The sequence below is a fragment of the Andrena cerasifolii genome, chromosome 12, assembly GCF_050908995.1.
Source record: "Andrena cerasifolii isolate SP2316 chromosome 12, iyAndCera1_principal, whole genome shotgun sequence".
In the NCBI taxonomy this organism is placed as follows: domain Eukaryota; kingdom Metazoa; phylum Arthropoda; class Insecta; order Hymenoptera; family Andrenidae; genus Andrena; species Andrena cerasifolii.
Window position 1 is genome coordinate 11,796,303 of NC_135129.1, and position 19,078 is coordinate 11,815,380.

Genomic DNA, 19,078 nt, shown 5'->3' on the forward strand with positions numbered 1-19,078 from the left:
TCAGAGATCGAGATTTGTGGGGATAGTTATCGAGTTTACAGAGGATCGAGTTCGGGATGGAAGGGACGAAAGGGTTCTGAATTCTGGCGAACAGAGTGAATTCTTGGTTACAGAGGCGAGGTTCCGCGACGATGAACTCGATCTCGGCGGAAACTTGCAGCCAAGTCTGCCCTTGCACAGTCAAATTAAAGGCAGGAAGCAATGATACAATTACTCTGTAGCCATTTATTAAACAGAGAGACCTGGCTCTGCGTTCAGTCGTGATTGCTCGAGAAGAAACGGAAGTCAGTGAAATCTGAGCGGCGTCTCCCGTTGCACGAGATTAGTTTAGCGAAATCGGCGCGCCTTGATTAGACTGCTGGTGGATTACGAGCATAAAAAAACACGCCGATTAAATTCTCGCCGCTAAAGGAACAATTTAGGTTTCTCGTGCAGACACCTCGTCCTCTCTCAGTGGCCGACGTTATATAAGGGACTTCAATTTGACGCTGGATAAAGCGAGCAAGTAATAACTGCAAACAACTGCGGAGCAATTACTGGTAATTACAAAACTACTTAGATTCCCAAGTGTACAGAGTCGCACGATTGTCACGAAATAGAGGCGGCGTAATACATTGAAGGACGGGAAATACATTCAGCGCGATAGACAGCTGAAAAATGGTGGAGCTTCCGTTGTAACGAGCGTGATCAAGGATGATGTGCTTAATTACAAAGTAATTGTGGCGAGCAAATGTTTCGTGCCATTCCGCAGCTGGTGTGCAAGTATATAAAGAATTATTGTCGTACAATTGAAGTTGCTACCGCATGACTTATAAAGGTAGCAGAGGTGGAGATATGTAAACAGGGAGACTCGAGTACCTCGACGAGTCTGAGGTGTTTGGATAATGTTGAAAGGGTTTAGCAGCTTCTAAATTTCACGCTGTACGAGGCAGGGCTTCTTTCCTGCTGGACAGGGCAACAAATACAAATTCTCTCGACTTAATTCCACCAGTGGTCGCGTAATTGTCCCAGGGGCTAGCTGAGGAATTCCTAAACGAAGATCGTTCGAAGAGAACCGTGGTTCCTCGAAAAGGCTGCACGTGTAACGTGTCCCCTGTAAACCTCGAATGCATCTTCCACTCGCGTTCCAATGGAAAAATTCGGAGACAGCCGCGGAGATAAATGTACGTCGAATAAATCACTTGTGCTTGAACCTGCAACGCTACTCGCGACAATAATTACTCCTTGGAGTCCTCGGGCTCCGGGAAGATATTTCCAAAATTCTTACTTTCCTGGGCCTGTTGAGTCCGCTACGATTAAATCAGTTCCACGGTAACAGAGGTAGGCATTTGTCAGAGTAAATTGGCCATTTTTAGACTCTTCTGTTTTATTTTGACACCAGTGTGGGAGATAGCACAGATACACGAGCTGTAGGGAATTTGTAAACACTCAATGAGATAGTCGGATTATTAGGCTGGCGATAAAAATTTCCTATCGCGCGGGGGCGTTTAAACTTTCCATCGACGCTGGAACAGCCTTCCAGCGTTTACGAGATCCTCGAGATTTACGATAACCGACCCGGCTGACAACGACACGATCGCCATGCCGTGGAGATAAAACCCATGCAAACTGCCTAACGCGTCGACGAAGAAACTCATCTGCGTAACGCTTGCGACGCATTTTTTACAACTTGAGCTCTATATAGTCCCATCCACTGATTCATACTTCCAGCTCTGCGTCTTCGAGTTTGCACAACTATATTCAAACTTCCAACACCCCACCCATCGTCTGTTTTCACTGATGATTGCAAGACGGAACGTAAATCGTTTGATGGCTTCTTAAAAATACGCGACATAAAAACCAAAGAAAGGAGAAAGGGAAATCACAAAGGCAATTTGTAAGACGATGTTAGAACCCTATGCAAACGTGCTGCGATGCACCGTTATCGTATGATCACGCACTGGTAGTTGAAGATAGAATTTCTAGGCGTCAATGATTTGTATCACAGAAAAACGTATTAACACTTTATTATTATTATTATTCTTATTATTTATTATACGGGTCTAAGCCCTTTTAATTATTGCGCGTCAAGGCGAGTGAAAGATGCATAAGTTGATATTCGCAGATAGATCTTAAAAGACAATGAGAAACCTAGGCAAATCCAAGTTTTAAATGTTTTAGAGCCTACAAGAGTCCCAAATTCTTCAAGGAGTTCAAAGTCCTTCAGCATCAAGATTTCCCACACTCGCCACGAAACGTGCACCTAATTCAAGCACCTAGATACTCGATTTGAGTTGTAAAAGTTAAGCCTATCCAATGATTGCCGGGAATTAAAGCAGAATTAAAAGTCTCCCAGCGGAATGATAAGCAGGAAGCCACCATACTGTCGTCCCCCATCATCGTTTTGTTCCAGCAAAGTTCAAAGCTGGACTGGTTACGTAAGCCAGTAATTACTCTGAAGTCCAGTTGCACTTTAATTGCCAGCCCGAGGTATCCCGCGTCTCGTCGCCGAACTGGTCTTGGATTTTTCGACAACGGTGATTTTCACTTTTCTAAACAGCTGGCCGATCAAGTGGCAGCGATGAAAAAAAAGGCCGAGAACCAGCTTCGGAATCGCTGCTGGCCGCAGTCCCTCTCGCTTTCCTCGAGAAACCTGTATCCGTTGGATCTTTTCAAGCCTGTCCGCGACACAGATCGGTGAACGCGCGAGCGAATTACTCGGTTTTCCTTAATAAACCGCACCGGTGCCGCAGGAAACGTGAGAACGTAACGCGACGACGATTCAAGGAGAGAATTTATTATCCCAACTGATCTGCCGCGAAAGGATATTCGCAAGTGCGCTCGAAGATTCAGACTGAGGGCACGTGGATCATATTCTTTCCGATGTATTTAGAAATACCCTATGAGATTAGAGTTTCCACGAACCAAGGGAAGAAAAGGTGCCTTGAGGCATTGAGGAAATCAATTAAACGGAACCTCGCAGCGAGGTTTTCGCAGAGGGGAATGAACTCAATGAACCCTCCGCCTTCAGATATCCAAAGGATCAACACCACACAGTCCTCCAAAACTCTATCAAGTTTGCTTCAAGACGAGGGACCCTTATCTCCCCCAGAGAGAGAATTTTCCAAGCATCGACATCACATGAAATTCCAACCGTCAGTGATACCCGCGTGGAAGCAGTTGAACCCTTTGCCTTCACGCGTCCAAAGACACCGCCACCCCTCGCTCCCTTTGCAGCTGCAACCCTTCTTTCCACGAGCCAGGGCTCGCGAGATGGAAGCGGGAAATCAGGGAAAAACGTCTTCGAAGCTCGAGAATCCTTTTTTAATGCGCGCTTGATACACTCCGCGTGGGGCGGAGGGGGGTGATTCTGATTTATCTTTGATTCTCGGGCGTGAACTGGAAGAGCGCTCGAAAAGCCAGAGAGAGGAAGGAGCTGCTCGGGTTGCACACTAATCCCTTAAGAGATGGTGCCCAAGTTGCGAGCAGCGAAACGAGGCGGGGAGAAAAAAAAGGCGCGATACAATCCTGCTGGGACCGGGTTCCATTGAAATGCCGAGGATGCTTGCTAGAAAAACAGCATCTAGGTTAAATTCGCGCGAATGTTTCGGCGCCAGCCGGCTTTCCCGTCGCGGCTGATAGAATTCCCTTCTCTCCTGCCAGAGGAAACGACATCGACGGGTTTCTCGTTCGCGAAAACGACGAGGACCCGCGGGAAATAACCCGCGGATGGACCCCGCGGATCCGCGAAACCAAACTGGGGAAAAAAGAATCTCTGCTTCGGACGACGAGGTTGGTGGCTGCTCCTGGATGGAACTGAGTGTTTTTGATTGTTTGCGAAGGAGTAGGCTGGTTTGTACTACAACGAAAGTTTTCCAGCAATATGGTAAATAATTGCAGTATGGTAGTAGCGAGGATTGTGAACAAGCGCGACGGGATATTCGCACATTACCGCGGTAATTCGTGACTAACGAGTGCCCCGTCCCTGTCGATGGCAGCGTTTCATTTCCAAAGTGCCCCGATAGAAGTAATTTTAACCACGATTACCGAGAAAGATATTACAAGTATTCGCCCGTTTCAGCACGATTCTCATTTAATTTCCTGTGACTTCAATCCCCGCCGTTTCATTCGACATGATTTTTACCTTGCTAATTGAAGAAGCTATTACAACTGGGACTCTTCCCCGCCCCGTCCCGTTCGACTCTTAATTAACGCGTGCCTCTTCATCTCCCTTTCGCTGGATATTAGCCTTCCGCTCCCACGTGCTTCGATCCAATAACTGCAGCGGAGGAAAGCGGTCGAGCTTCGACGAGCAACGCGCGCCTGCATCCATCGTCTCGCGTGAAAAAAAAAAGAAGAAGGCCTCGTCTAGGGAATCAGACGGTGCTCCGGTAAAAAGACTCTGCAAGGCGACTTCTGACAGTCGAGATACTGCGCGGAGAGGTCGAATCATTACACGGTACGTGACCGCGTAACAAATAGACCGAGGATACGCAAATCTCTCGGCTCTCTGCATCCTTGAATCCCGAGAAAAGTCAAGCTACGGACGGCCGACGATCACGAACCGTGACTCGGCGGAGAGATGAGTCACGGAGGCGTCGCGATGCTAAACAGCCGCGGAAATTTCATAAATGCAAGCGCCGGCTAATTAAACGGCTCGCAGCCTGCAACGCCAGGGTCCATTTATCGGTGAGGAGAAATGAAGCTCCAGAGGCAAATCTGTCTTCGGAGCCCCTCGGCCACTGGTGGAAAGCTTAATTTGTACAGTTAAGCGGGGATAGGCAGCGAAGTAATGGTATTCTACGTAACGAACACTTTTTGAGTCGACGGAATATTGATGGGAGTAAATGTTTCCCTGTGGAGGAAACAGGCTTGCGAGATGATACGCCAGTTTGTTGAAAGCCGACAACTTGCCAAGTGCTTAAAAGTCTAATGCAAAACTCGGGACGTGTTGTGACGCAACAGATTACGCATGGAAGTTGTGTTTAAACAGCGAAGAAACTAAGCAGCACGTTTGGAAATGAAAAGTCAGTGTTAAGAGGCATTGAAGATTTTGTTCTGTGTTTCATTGGGAAACTGTTTAAATCTGAAGGTTGTAGGGCAACCTTGGTAAAAGGTATTGGATTGAAGGAGTTTTCGAAGTGAAGAGATATTTGACGAGTCTGATTTATTTTTTTAAATTGTTGAATTCGGAGTGAGATTCTAAGGTATTCTTTTGGTGTTGCGAGAGAAACTTGCTCCCTAAGCTGTGATAAAAAGGTTTGCGTCGATGGAGCAGAGAGCATTGAGCGCGAAACGTGGGCCAAGCGACATGGCTCGAAGACTAGACGCGCGTTCCGCGTGCACGCCGGAAAATTATGCGTTCTTATGCACAGGCACGTGCATCGTGGATTATGCAAGACGGGTATACAGCCTCGTGCCGATCGCGGAGAGCTGCTTAAAATGCTCGACGCAGCCGACCAGCGAGTTACCTCCGCGATGCTCTTCATCACGATCGAAATAAAGAGAAGTCAGGCGAAAGCCAGCGAGACACCTCCGTGGGGGCCATTAAATTTTCAGAGAATCATCTCGGGACTTATCTCCGTGGTCCAGCGGAATCCCCTCTCGATTCACTTCCAGCCACACTTTCTACTCAAATGCTGGGATTTTTTTTTCTAAAATTATGTAGAATTCTATTGAAGCAATCACGGCTGGAGGAGATTTAGAAGAGGTATAATAAATACCTCGTACTCGTAAGTACGTGGTTATCCAGCAAAGAATTTTTCCACTTTAAATGTTACGTTTAATGTCAAAATGCTATCGACCTGTAAAGTAACTTGTTATGAAATGCACGGCATGGACACTAGTAAACACGTGTAAATCGATAAGCAACGCGAGGGATCAATCTATTTTAAGCCTTGAAATATTACTCTACTGAACAGTATTTTTGAATTCAGAAAGCCCGTGTACAATCGACAAAAGTGAAACAATTTGCACAACTTTTTTCAGAAACGGATGACTCTTCGGAGCGTCACGGGGCATTCGATTCCCACGGAAGTTTGAAAGAGCAGTTCCCACTCGTTAGTCGTGCAACTAGGTTCGTCGCCGGGAAGAGGAAGGAAACGAGGAACGGTTGGCCGAGGTGAAAACTGGAGGGACGCGCATACATCCAGCGGGATGCGAGGCAGCGCTCGAAGCGGCATCGAAAAAAGTATCTGGTCGTGGAAAAAAAGAAGCTGTAAGGCTGGGCGTGAAGCTGAAAAGCGAATGAATGCGCGATAATTGACGCGGCAAATGGAAACCGACGCTTGTTTGCAGTAGCTAGTATCTGCGTTCAAATCAGCCACGTGTTTTCCATTCGACGGGACCGGGTCTCCAAGAACCCCGACCAGCTCGCTCGCCAGCTCCGAGACGCGACGCTGGGGACCACGATCCAATGTCCATTAATGCAATCTAATCGGTTGATTAATCGTAACGAGCTGGCACCGAGAGTAACTTCTCTTTCACGCAAATATTAGTCATGCTTTCAAACTTCTCCCGCCCCTCGCAGTGTCATCCTTACCCATTTGAACCCTCGGTTATTCTACTGTAAATGCTTTCCATTGAAACTTCTTATAAATTATCTCGTTCTATCGCCACGTCCACTACTTTCAGTTCAATTCCGTGTAACTCTGGTGTAAGTACTGGTGGCAGCTCCGTGCAAAATACATACAATCAGCAAGAGTACAAGACTTGTTGATTCAACAGCTAATATTCTCTTTAACCCAACTCCCGTTGATTCTTTTATCCCACATAGCGTTTCAGTCTGAATTATAATTGACTTCGAGTTTGTAAAAATTCGTAAACAAAATCTACAGGACACTAGTGTTGATACATCGGTTTCGTAAGATGTCGTTTCCCCAGGTCGATTACGCGATTACTAATTACAGTTTTTATAATAGAGGTGACTGAAAACTAGTCGGACTACCAAGGAATAGAAAATAATCTACTATTTATTATGGGAGGCAGAATCTGCATCGAAACCACTCAAACAATGATAACTTTCGACGAGGGACGAGAAAGCTAGCCTGTCTTCAACGTTTGTGGTTAGCAGATGAAATTGTACGAGGCTGGGCAACGCTCTCCACGTGACAGAGCCCGAAGAAAGCAGCGCGGCTCTTTACAGCCGACGGTTTTACGACCTCACCCTGGGCCAGGGACACAAAACGAGCAACTACGAAACAGAGTATCGTATCGTCGGTGTAACTATGTGTTTGGCTAATTTCTTTCGCGGAACGAATTCAGAGAACCTGTTCTTAACCCTCTTCGTTCGGCCAACCATGGCCAAAAAGAGTAATTGCTGCTCGAACACGTTTGGGCGCTCCACCTTCGCGCGTTAATATGATAATGTACAAAAGAGGCTTTTATGTAATTCTGAATTTAGATAGCGATTGTTTGCTCTGATTCTGAACTTGATTTGATTCCAGCCTCACTTAGCTTGAAGCGTAACACGGTTTCAATCTGATCTCCATTTCGAGCTTGATTCGATTTTGATCCGCAAACGATTCCGAGCTTGATTCAGTCTCATTAGAACTCTATATCAAGCTAAACTCGCCATCAAATTGGTTCTCTGTTTCGACCTCCTGGCTTGTAATTGCGTGTATCTCTAGCCCGAGCTAACCAAATTTTGAGTATAATTTAGATCCAATTTAACGTTCTTTTCGGAGCTTAGATCGATTTAAATAGAAGCTTTGACTCTTCGGTACATATTTAACTAAAAAACTCTGTTTTCCCATCATACATATACAAGTTGTATGCCTATCTAAAGCCCCCTCGATAAAGAAGCATCGTTACCACGGTCAGCTCCGAATAATAACACGATTACTTATATACGAAATGGCCATTGACGAAACGGTTTCAAGGCGAGCGCATGCGGTTAATCGGTGAAGAAAATTGGGAAAATAAAACAGCTGGATAAAAGTGAAAATCGACTTACCCTTCGTGGCTCTCGGAACGGTCCAAGTCGACCAGCAGGCCTCCTCCATGGTTACTTTCGCGGTGTTCATTACATGGCGTTAATAACACGTTAATGCGGCTCTCACTCCAACACTCGGTTAATATCCACACTCTGTTAGTAGAGAATCATCGTCACTCTAATCGCTTTCCGTCCGATCTGAAAAATTTCAACAAACACCTCTTCAAGCCACTTCCTCCGCACTGGATCCCAAAAGGTTCGATCTAGAATCGATCTACGCTTTGAAATCGGTGTTCTTTTATTTCTATTTTGGATATCATCTGCTACCGTGTGACTTGTCTCACGCTAATAAAGAGATATCGCGATTCAAACTAAGGAAAAAGTGTGCAGAAAAAAAAGGGATGTTGGGAAGGCGTTGAAATCCGTGAAATCAATGAAACACACGGAAACAATCGCGGCCCCTGGACGGATCCAGCGATCGAGGGGTGAAAAATGCGCGGAGCGAGCCGTGAATTCAAATGAAAGCGGGCTTGACACTTGGACGATGACGCAAAATCGATCGGATTAGCCGTTGGAGAACTGAAAGGAACGAATGAATGCTGGTGAAAAATTGAGAGATCACTGTGTACCACTGCGATGGTTTTCACGTGGCAGCCATTCCCGTTGTAACAAGAAGAAATCGAAAGATTGTGAATCCACGCATAGAATTGCAAAGTAATGAACAAGTTACAGAGTAACTTGACGATCGATTTAAGAGTAGAATGAAGAAGGTACGTATCTGCAAGTTAGACCAACAAACGAGGAAGAAATATCAAATTATTCGCCACGATTAATAACCTAAATGAGAGTACTCACATCCTCCGAAAAAATAGTAAAAAATCCATACAGAATTCGATGTTCTAAGTTCCTCAAAAAACACTTTGGGTTTCATGCAGGCGGACGTCTCGCGAGTCCGCGAGGAGCAATGCGAAGCCCCGTCTACCTACTCATCGATCGACGAGTGTTAACGCGAAAACAAGTGCCTATAAACAGATGAAATATGACGGTGGATAAACGGGTAGTGCAAAAGATACGTTCGCAACGGCACTGTGCCCTGGCTAGAGCATTTCTATTTGCGATAGGTATCCAGAAAGCCATTAACGGCGGCGTATTTTTTCGTCGGGTATCACCTCAGGGAAGATTATCCACGTCTTTCGACGCTAACTACCGCGAAATATGTACGGCGAAACGCGGGGCGTTCGAGGCAGACGATAACGAGTGATTACAGCCGGCTATACATTATTTCATAAATATCTGTGGAACCATTAAGCGTTCTCGCAATTTACGTCAGCCTTGAGGATATCAATTAGAGGTGTAATTAGATATGCGCGTTCCGTTTGTTTCGCTGGCAAAGAGAGCTCTTCGCTGCGAAGCAAAACAATAAATAAAGCGCGGGGGTGCTCCAGCTCTCTTTTTATATTCATATTAATTGTGAATGAAACACGATGGTAATGTACCATCAGAATAGGAAACTTTCTTACGCTTCAGAATTGCGCGGTGCTTTTCTAATTGAATGGAATGCTGTCGAATGAGTATGAACGCAATCTCACTTGAATTCTTTCGTATCGAGTATCGACTTATTGTTCGTTCTAATGCGATGAATTACGGTGTCTTCTTTACACAATTCATTATTTCGTTACTGTTTTTACAGCCAATACTCAATTACAATAACGAATTTCGATTGCAAATAAACGGCCGCCAATTTCCCCGGTTTTCCATTTCCGTCGATGGAGTTTCGCACTCGTGGAAATACATTTGTGTGCCACTTCCACGGCCGAGGTATTTATTGATTGTTAAAGAGCAACGCAGCCGAATACTGGTAAATAATTCAACGACGCTGTTGTTCGATCAGCGGCGATAAAAAAGTTCCAACGAAACGATGGGTGTCATCGTCGAGCCTATTAAATCTACAGCCAACAAAAACGATATATTCGACCGCAAAGGGATTAAAGTTCCAGCCAACAGAGGGATTTTTTCTGCCCAAACTGCAGCAGGCGAGCAAATCCCGTAAATGATGTTCCACCAAGAAACCCCCAAATATATACGCTGCTTTCGGGGAATTTAATTCCGTCTTGTGATCAACGATGCCACGATCATATGGGTTAAGACGCAAGAACGTTTGCGTTGAAATTATGCGAGCAAATATGGCTGCAGTTTGTGGCTTTGTATTTTTATATCTCGAGTATTTTGCACCTTTTCCGATCCCCTTCGCTGATTAATAAAATCACGGAGCGAAGTAAAAAGGTTGCAACACTTTATATCCCTCCAACCCTTCAACACGGTAACTAAATACCTCCTACTACAAATACTTGAATTCTATCACTAGTATTTCCCTCCAGAACCCCACATTCCGACAACACCAACGTCCTCATCTTCCACTGATTCTACCCTCCCAACACCTCTCTCAGAATACTCCAATTACCATCCACAAAGAGCAAACACTCAACACACTTCCAACAACTAAAAACAAAGAATCCACCTAAATTACCAGCCCATCTCCACCACGAGACAACCCAGCCGTCCACACCCCCAACAAGCGATCCTTCATCAAGATCTCCCTATATCTTAAACAAAACCGCCTAGCCCCCAATTCCTCACCACCCTCCGCAGCCAGAACCACGAGCCCAAAAAGAAGCTGTCACTCGGCACAAAAAGAGCAGCTCCGCGAGCTGCTAGCCCGAATGGAATGAAACGGTGCCCATTCTACGGTGAACTGCACAAGGCGAAAACGGCGGAATCCCAGCATCAACATTCTTACGGTGCGCGGAATCCGCGATCGCCACGGGCTACGCGTTCCCGTCGACGACTTTACAGGTGATTACAAGCCGCCACGGGATTCCTTTCTCCGCCGGTGCAACCATAACCGTACACATACGCGTGCACACCGTCGAAATTGAGTATGCAGAGCGGATCGGGCCTCAGTAGCCATCCACTATGGATCCTCCGCTAGAGTCGCCTCTAAAGACGATCGCCGATTTACGAGGCTGAATGGAGGCACGTTGAATCGCGTGTTTCACGGCTGCCCGCCGCCGCGCCGGCTCCGTTTCGCTGGCTGCGCCGGCTAAAAGCACCGACGTCGGGCCCAATTAGTCTTTCGTGAAACGGAGCATCGGTAACGCGATAATACTTGCATCGTTCACGCTGCGGCCCGCGATCGCTTTAATCAACTGGTTTCGGAGCGGTTTTCGAGTGGTGGAACGCCACCGATTGGCTCCGCGTACCGCGATTATTTTGTGGACGGTGCTTGAGGAGGGGGCTACGGGAAGCCGAGGACGATATGACGGAGGAAATGGGAGGGGAAGATGATAGTTGCGGGGTGGAGATAGAGCTGACTAATATTGGGGAGTTTGTCTTCTTTATGCGCTGAGATAACACTTTGCTGATTTGGTTGAGAAGGGTCCTTGTCGCGAGGGTGCGTATGGGAACGTAGCATGGGATTCCCATTTACTAGCTGGACATTTTTCAGTAAATAGTAGAGAATTATTTTGAGAAATCTGCCTATTCGCGCGTTCGCCTGCTCGTCCTCGAGCTAAATGGATACAAAGCTAACAGCACGCTTAAGGCTACAGAGAATTTACTATTCCAATAAGGAAACATTCTGAAATCTAAATCTTCTCCCGCGCCTGTGTCCTCAACTATCCAGCAATAAACTCTGCATCGTGTAATCCTCTGAAATAGTAGAAGACTGCTTCGCGGACGATGGAGATTGGACGAACTTGTGTGCAGAGTCCGGCAGAACAAGTTTGCGGTAAGTCTTGCTCGAGCTGGGAAATAAAGAGGTGCGCAGCGAGTCGGGGGTGTCTCTCTTTTCACGGGGAATCAATAAAAATCGCCGGATCCACGGCACCAGTAAACACTTGGCCAAGAAAGGGCCGCGTTCCGCGGGTGATTTGACTTTCATCAGGCTGGAAATGGGAGCTGGGGGACAGTGGCGACGGAATATCGACGACTTTCAAATTCGCCGCCGCTAATAACGCTCGACGGGAAGTGTCGACGAAGCGCGTGAGGTTTATTTGCTCGGCAACGAGCTGGCCGATCGCTTTCAGAAACCGAGCATCCAGCCAAGAAAGTTTACTCCGCGTCAACACGCGAGCCTCTTGCCGACGAGAGGGTGGATGAGGGAAAAAATGGAGTGAAAAGGAGGAGGAAATTCTGGAAACTCGACCAGCTACCGCAAGCTTTAGGCCACTTCCTTTCGAAAGATTATCTAAAAGAATTCGCGAAGAAGTGTGTCTGGATGATATCGCGAGTCAAACAAGAGATTGTAAAAAAGCAACAAGTGTACGAATAAACCGATGAGTAATACTAGTGAAGGGGCATTAATTTTGTTTGCTAAAGTGATCGCGATGCGTTATCTTGTACAGCAGTTATCAGTAGCCGCGTAAAAAGAAATAACCCGAGATACGATAAATCTGATCTCTGCTAAATATTTGCGAACACCGCGGGCAAGATGGGCGTCATCGCCTACACTCTGCGCGGAGTAAGTAACTAATTACAAGCTGCCCGCCACAGACTCCAAGGATTCCGTCATTAAAACTATCTATTTCCACGAGGGAACCGAGAGCAACAGGCTCGTCATCGAATAAAATGCCAGGCTGCGTCCGAAGAAACCGCACCGCAATTATTATGCAACGTGGATCCACGCAATCTTATTGTTACTTAAACTGTGACGAAAACGTCGCTTAATTACTTTCACTCCGCTGCTGTTTAAAATACCTGCGCAATTCAGCGTTCGTGTCAACCACAAAGTATTCGATTCTGCGATCAAATTTACTCGAGATATCATAATCGCGGTTCAGTTTGTTTTGTCTAAGAGTGTCAAGAATCCGACTTCTGGGAATGATAAAAACAGCACTGTTTTGTGCCGGTAGGAAAATAGGTGAAAACCTCTCCATTTTCAGAATAGAACCCACACGCTATTCGCAAAATTGATTTCATAAAAATTCCACTGCGCCCAGCAAAAGACTGTCGATTCTCTGGAAGGAGGCTCGTCGATCGGTGTCCCGACCGATAAAAGACGGGTCAGGGAGTCGGATTAATCCTAACGATGGCCGGGTCACCGGAGACCCGTGTGTTGCCGACTGTTTACATTCGTAGCGATATCGCCGTGATTGTCTTACATTTCGAAGCGAACCGGCGTGTCTATAATACGGGTCACGAGCGACCCGGCCATCGGCTTTTACCGGTCGATACCTATATTTCTTCCAGCGTGCAGATAACGCGTAATCTGCGGCCTGTCCGCGATATTCCATTCCCTTTGTCTCGTTTCGAAACTCGCTACGATAACGTAGCGTTCTCCGCGAGGATCACCGACGAGACCTAGGAAGACACTTGAACCATTGTTGGCACTGACCATGCACCAAGAAACGAATTAACTCGTTCCAATTACCTAAGCGTCGTGGACAGTTTACGGCTTCTTGCTAATTACCCTCCGGTAAAAAATTCTCGTAAAAGGAAAAATCGCGGGCCAAATCGCACGACGAAGAGATTTACGATTGGACTAGCGGCACGCGACTGATATACGCGCGGGGATATGAAGCTTTAAAGTCGCGATTGGAATTAATTAAACGACACCCCCGTTCACGCGCGCGCGCTGTCGATCACGAGCTTTCGACTAACTTGCCGAGACGTGTTTGTCGCCACTGTGTTCCAGGAAGTTTGCTTTCGTTCGTTGCGAATGGGACCTTTTGGAGATCGAACTTTCGTGGGGCGTTAATTAGATTTTTTTTTACGAAAATACTGCACTTGTTGGTGCTACTTGAAAGGTTTCGGTGAAGCTTCATTAGGATGTAATTTATCACCTTCAGAGTGAATGTTTGATGAACGATTTTGGGTAGTTATAATTTATCTACTAGAATTTTTCCAGATTTGAAGTAGTTACATGTAAAATGAAATTTATAACTGCCTATAAATGGGAGGAAGAGAAATCCCGAAATTTCTATATTAGTTGCGCATCGTGTACCGTACGAATTGATAAATAAAAAAATTTAAATCACGCAATACTCTACCTACACTCTGAGAGGACATATTCTTACAACACCTTAGTAACCTTTTCACCGAACAGGGAATGAAAAGCTCTGCTGTCTGCCGCTGGGTAATCCAAAAACGAGGGATCAAACACGGTGGGCCTCGGCGAGTGCTTTCGCCAAAGAATATTCCGAAACTTTATTATCCTTCATTCAGTATCACCTGTCGAACCGCTCCCTTCCCTTTTTCCTCTTCGCCTTACTCGCCGTAACGAGGTTACTGCTTTCCACGCGACAGTTTCGAAGCAGGCGTTGAACGAGATTTTCCGATCTGACGGACGGCGACCAAGTGAAAGGTAATCGTGAAAAACGGTAACGAGTTTCTTGCGCGGCGCGGCGGCCGATAAAGGCGATAAAACGCGGTCGATCGACGTTCACGCGCGGAATTCGATTGGCGTCGACGGGAATCAAACGTCTTCGCGATAAGATAACCGACGGCAGTCGAAAAAAAACAGTGGCAAACAGGCTACAATCTGTCCAAACAGAACGGGTACCGCGTGCAGGCGCAATCAGCCCCAATTAATTCAAACAGCGCCAGACGGATTTACGACCCTTAATTAAGACGATCCTCCAGGCGACATGTTTGCTTCCATCTGGAAAGCCTTTCACGCTTCGACAGAACAATCGGAGCAAACCGCGCGTGTTTGAGTTTCCTGCCCACATCAGCCGGATTAATCGAAACATGGTTCCATCGCGAGAATTCATAAAATCTGTTAGTCCAGTTGGTCCAGTTTACCGTGACTGTGAAACAGAGCGTCTATCCTGCAGAAAACGTCTCTGTACGGGCAGCTGCTTCCAGGCCCGTTAAATAACGCAGAAACTGCTGCGCGATTGGCCAACATCGCGCGAATCACGGTTAATTAAATTCAGTGCCGAGTGTTTCAGATGTTTCTCTGATTGTCTGCATTTTAGATGGCTGTTTCCTATTATCCATCCACGAGAGCTCCGAAATTTACTTCTTATCAGAGTTCAGCGAATCTAGCGGTTTAAAGGCGTGACCCTCTGCTCGCCCCAGTGGAAGGAACAAATCATCGTTCCGAGAAACACAATCATCGGCTCGAAAACTCGCCATCGTTCCGAGAAACGTTTGTTCGAGCAGAAGAGGAAGGGTCAAGGGGTTAACTCGACGAAATCGTCGTTTTCCACGCATCAACGCCGAGTGGAATGAATTTATCGCGACTAGTGCTCGCTGGGAAATCGTAGCTCGCGGTGTTCTCGCTATTCACGCGTGCTTCCCTGTCTGCGATTACACCCTCGAAATGAAGCCCTCTGTCTCCATTTTCCGGGGATAGGGCGCCGCGTCTCTTTGATTAGGACTCAGCTCGGGCGATGTCGAGGCTGATATTAAGATGAACTGGCGTGAAACGAGGGAGGTAGGGAGATCTCGAGCAGAAAGGGTTGGAAGGAAAGTGGATGGAGGCAAAGATCGCGTGGCTCGATTTCGTGGAAAGGAAAAGGAAGGGGTGTTTTGAAAAATCAGATTTTCAATGCTTTGAACTCTTTTGGTGATGGAAATAAGGGAATTTTTATATTAAAATGTCTGTATAACTAACTTAACCCTGAGCTTTATGATTCCAATTATTATCCCTATTATTACCCTACTTTGTAGAATATAAAATGTAAGGTATAATTATTTATAATGAATCTGTCTTACATTTGTAATCGTTTAGAATTTAATCGTTCGTTTCACCACTACCGTGAGCTTGAAAATTCGGTTGAGGCAATATGCAAGTTTATTTTGTACCAAGGGTGGGACCAAGAGGTAGCAAGTTAATTCGACCTTACAAAACCGCCAGTCGATGGAGGTGGGTGAATTTTGATTGAAAATATTCCGGGAAGTTTGGCAAAGTAGGAGATCCCAACTAAGAGGATAACTTAGTTCACGAATTTTACGAGACATTAAGTCTTCGAGCTTCTATTTTCTTGTGGCTGAGTTCGGAACACCTACTTAGGACCGTGTGAATTGGGAATGTCGGGTAACATTGACGGTAAGGATTAATTCTCTTTGTTTATTTTCGTGGGAGGTAACTTCAGGTAGCTAACCATTTGCAATAGAAGATTACAAAAGTGAGCGCATCTTAGGCGCGGAGCTTACACCTCCTCGTGTTTGAATTGAAATAGAATTACAGTAGAGTTGAGTGAAGAAGGGCATCTTGCTACAGATCAATTTCATTTAGTTCTTTGTCGAAATGAATTCTAAAAGGGAAATTTTAGAGAAGGGAAATGGTGGTTCTAGGAACACTATCATCTGATCTTTAATCTCCATAATGAGGAGAATATTCATGAGGAGAATAAGTTCCCACAATTCGTCCACCCTTTCTATTTCTATGATACCAGTCCTTACTTTTTAACACATTAAGTACCTCTCAGTACCGAATTATATATGAACCAAATTTCCCAAAAATCTCAATCAAATCGATGACACTCGACAAGCAACTCTCTATCATACACTAACAATAATAACGACTTTATTACACCAGAAAAGGCGAAACAGATAAATTTCGATGAATAAACTCTGACTCGCGAGACCTAACCCTAACAGACAAAACAATACACTCAAAGCTGAAGGGTAGGGGAGGCCGGGGCTAAAAGTTCCGATTTCGATAAACCATAAAAATGACTGGAAAATAATGTAGTTATTCTCTTCACTATTGACTAATTTCTTGTTAAATTTATTATATCTTCTGATTTTACGCTTGTGTTTAATATATTGTAATAGGTTTCCCATAGAAAGTAATTTATTTGTGGCTGATCGAAGCGGAACTTCTTACCCCTACATGGGGCAAGTTGTTATCGCATTGGGGTAAGTTGTTACTATGATATAAGAGTTGCCTTTTAATGAAATATTTCATTTTCTAATGAAATAAAGCAGAATTTTATTAATAATGGTTATTTATGAAGGTTCGGACCAACAAAAATGTAATATCTTTAAAAGAAAACCAAAAGCGACAGTTTTTATTTATATTTACGCATAACTTCGATCGAAGTCGTGTCCCTTTCCGCCTTTCATTCATATGTTCGCATCTTAAAGCACAGCGGAAACAATTTATACATTTGCGGTAGGTCTGTGACGATAGCACCCCCAAATTCGAATTTTTGGAAAAACTCAACGGCATTCGTTTGTCCATCGTTTGCCCACGTTTGCCCATAAAAAATTTTTTTTTGCCCACCCTCCAAAAAAAGTTATGAACAAAATAAAAAATTTGTCTTCATCACTCACGATGAATTCATTTCAATTTTTTAAAAGAAGGATACGAATATACCCGATCTGGCCACGTTTGCCCACTCTCAGATTTCATTTGCCCACCCTCCAGAATTTAAATAAAAAATAAAAACCGCGAAAACATGGGTATAGATGAAGCGATCGCGTTAAAGTTCGATTATTCTCGAAAATATTATCAAAATCGTTCTTTCAACGGTGCAATTCGTTAGTTTAGATGTAGAAGAGATTTGCCCATCCATTAATTTCGTATGCCCACCCTTCAGAATCGAATTATTAATGAAGATAGCCAAGAAGTGCGGTACCCGTTAAAGCGATCGCGTTAAAGTTCGATTTTTCTGGAAAATATTATCAAAATCGTTCTTTCAACGATGCATATCGTTTGTCCAGATGTAGAAGAGATTTGCCCATGCATTAATTTCGTATGCCCACCCTCCAGAATCGAATTATTAATAAAGATAGCCAAGAAGTGCGGTACCCGTTGAACCGAATACCTTTCCGTTCGATTTTTCCCGAATGAATTATCAAAATCAATTGTACTCACCGTAAAGGTTGAAGGTGTTTGGTGACATGTTATCCAAAAAATGTTGCACACACTTCTTTCTCACTTTATTGGAACGACACTTAAATTTGTATCGCTCATCGAACACTTCACACTTTTCACACATCTGCAGCATGTGCAGAATATCACCAGAGTGGTTTTCTAGTCATTTTTCACTAATTACCGCAATGATATCGCACAACGGAAAATAATATAATCTCACAGTTACTTCACAAACCGTAAATGAATGCACGGTCTTGCAAGAGTTGCGTCCGAACTCTGTAGACCGACCGACTTTCGTGCGTCGTTGGAAGGAATTCGAGGGTATCGCAGACATCTGTTTACGTTTCGGCACGTTCGATGACGACACGCAGTGTTGATACCCTAAAGGGTAGCAGCGCCGAGTGCCACTGCCGAAACGTAAACAGATGTCTGCGATACAGTCGAATTCTTTCCAACGACGCACTTCTTGGCTACCTTTATTAATAATTCGATTCTGGAGGGTGGGCATACGAAATTAATGCATGGGCAAATCTCTTTTACATCTAAACTAATGAACTGCATCGTTGAAAGAACGATTTCGATAATATTTTCCAGAAAAATCGAACTTTAACGCGATCGCTTCAACGGGTACCGCACTTCTTGGCTATCTTTATTAATAATTCGATTCTGGAGGGTGGGCATACGAAATTAATGGATGGGCAAATCTCTTCTACATCTAAACTAACGGACTGCATCGTTGAAAGACCGATTTTGATAATATTTTCTAGAAAAATCGAACTTTAACGCGATCGCTTCACCTGTACCCTTCTTTTCGACGTTTTTATTTTTTATTTAAATTCTGGAGGGTGGGCAAATGAAATCTGAGAGTGGGCAAACGTGGCCAGGTCGGGTATATTCGTATCCTTCTTTTAAAAAATTGAAATGCATTCATCGTGGGTGATGAAGACAAATTTTTTATTTTGTTCATAACTTTTTTTGGAGGGTGGGCAAAAAAAATTTTGTTATGGGCAAACATGGGCATACGATGAACAAACGAATGCAGTTGAGTTTTTTAAAAAATCGAATTTGGGGGTGCTATCTTCACAGACCTATTTGCGGCGGGGCAAGTTTTTACGGTAACAACTAGCCCCTACCGACACATGTAGCAATTTCAAAGACTATTCTGCTTATACATGTATTCAAACGATAAACACTATTACACCATGTTCTTAAATGTCATTTGATCCATAAGAACGATTCAATCTATAATATCGACGTTAAATAATTGAAATAGACCAAAAAGTAATGATAGAAAAATTTTTACTTATCTGGTACGCGACTAATAGCTCCTTGCTTAC

The 19,078-nt window shown here is 44.7% G+C and overlaps 1 protein-coding gene across 3 annotated transcripts in view; it reads right to left on the bottom strand.

The window, feature by feature from the left end:
* The window catches only part of LOC143375278 (coiled-coil domain-containing protein 137), a 53,721-nt gene that overhangs the window by 13,325 nt on the left and 21,318 nt on the right, over positions 1-19,078 (bottom strand). The window contains exon 6 of one of the 3 annotated variants that reach the window (XR_013086861.1): positions 7,934-8,110. The exons of the other annotated variants lie outside the window; for them this stretch is intronic. The gene's annotated coding sequence lies outside the window, so the exon portion shown is untranslated. The remainder of the gene's footprint in view (positions 1-7,933; positions 8,111-19,078) is intronic. 3 annotated transcript variants of the gene reach the window in all.